This window comes from Prunus dulcis, chromosome 4 (genome assembly GCF_902201215.1).
Source record: "Prunus dulcis chromosome 4, ALMONDv2, whole genome shotgun sequence".
NCBI classification, from domain to species: domain Eukaryota; kingdom Viridiplantae; phylum Streptophyta; class Magnoliopsida; order Rosales; family Rosaceae; genus Prunus; species Prunus dulcis.
The window spans coordinates 18,286,972-18,289,194 of record NC_047653.1 but is presented as its reverse complement, the minus strand read 5'-3'; positions in this window follow the sequence as shown (position 1 = coordinate 18,289,194).

Here is a 2,223-nt window from a genome sequence, read left to right as displayed (position 1 = left end):
GTGGAATTGTCAAATTCCTTTTCGGTCAAAAAGTCAACTTTTCGTTAATAAAATATTCCAAGGGCAAAATTGTCTTTCCTCATAATAAATTACTAATTAAATATGAATTTTAGTTTTGGGTCATTACACCCCTTCAGTCACAAGCAAACTATAAAGCAATCAACAAACAAATTAAATCCTCCTTAACAACTTTCTCTATTGTTTCAATGTTGAAACCTTGAAAAGAACCATGAATAGATATAATTAGACAAATATTCTAATTGGTTGCCAAAATTAAAAATTCTTCATAATGCAAATCCTTTAAGCAAACCAGAAATAATCCTTATGTCATGAAAGGATTGTAAGTTATATTCAAAATATCACCACTAGTGGAACCACATGCAAGGCTATGGTGGGTTGTAGCCCATGTAGTGTTTTCAAGCTGTAACCCTTTGCTATTGTGGTTTGATCTTAGTAAAAAAGGGAAAAATATATAAAAAATGGAAAAAATGGAAAAACAAAACACAAAGGGGGTTGAACCCCTCCCATTTCACTCCTCCCAACACCTTAACCACCATATCACTTATGTTTTTGTGATCATATTCTAAAATATTTATATTTATATTATTTTGTTTTGAACTCTTTTTGAAAGAATAAAATTTTCACATGAGAATGAATCTTTGACATTTTCTTTTCAAGTTTCAACTTTTGAACTACTCACCACGTTTCAACTTACATTACTAACCCCACCATTCAACCACTCACCTAATTAATCTGTTGTAGTCATATTTCAATATATATAATTAGGTAGTCCTATTTCTATATACAAATAAATCAAATGGTCTCATGCCGTCCCTTATTTTTCAACATCTCTCCAAAACAAGACATAATGCTTATGTTATTCTCAATTTCCCTGCAAGTTCAAAAAAACTGAACTATGGTAAGTTTTTCTCATTCATTATTGTTATTTAATTTGCATGTTTATTATTATCTATTCCAAATTTTTGGTGGTAATATATTTTAAATTGTGTCAATTAATTACTTAGTCAATGGCTTGTGGTTGTTAATTTTTCTATTCTTTATTTGGTCACTTACATGTGTGTTTATTGTCTTTAAATTCATTATTAAAGACTTTATATGCTCCCATCACATTTTGTTACATTTGTTTAATTATTGTTTTCTTGTTGGTCCATGTAAATTCTATTTGGCCTTTAAACAAAGGGTTCCATATTTAAAGTAAGTTAACCAATTTATATTTATATTATTGTAATTTATACAACAACAAAAAATTTGTGTGGACCAGTGCATGTGATATGAGAACCAAATAATATTTGCGTGTTAATTCTTTGAAGTAATTAAGTAATATTGTATAATTATTCCCTAGGATAATTTTAATATGTTTAATGTTATTTATTATTTTATTATCAAATTGAATTATTATTCATTATTAGGTTTTATTATTTCATATTATTTCGTAATTACTTAAATTCCTACAATCATTTTCTTTACTTCCTAATTAATTCTTCCATAGAATAAATTTATTATTTAGGTTCTCTTATATAACCGTCGCTACTATATTTTTTGGCCAAAAAATAATTACCTAATTTCCAAGACAAATAAATATAGGTACGTTTAAGATGTCTAGTGGAGTTACTAAACGTGATCCAGCTTGGAAACATGGAGACACAATAGACGGAAACAAACATGGCACGACTTAAGTACCATCTTAGTTGATTAGATCTAGGAAATAATGTCCAACGATGCAATAATGTTCCCCCATAAGTGAAGACATACATCACCACATTATTAAAAAAAATAAACAACACCAGAAGGAAAAGAAAACATATGGAATGGAAAATATGGCTGAATTGTGTTTAGAGCAAGAGTAGGAAAAGTTTTCATAAATGAATATGTACCAAATGGTTCTCTAAAACCTATGGTCTATGTATAATTTTGATAGAGTTTAAATTTTCATTCCCTTTACAGGTCCTATCTTTGTGGCCCATAGTTGTGGCAATCCCTATTAGAGCATCAATTACAGAACTAGCGCAGGTGCTCTTGTTGCTGAGTATGATTGTTGTACCAGGATTTGTGTGACTTTTGGTTTTTTTAGCTTGCCAAGAGAACCTTGTTGCATAGGTTAAATGTGTTTAGAGATTTATTTTAGTTGTTATATTCATGAGTAAATGGCTTGGAGGTTGTGAACAAATTATGGGTATGTTTGGTGGCACTATAATTTATATT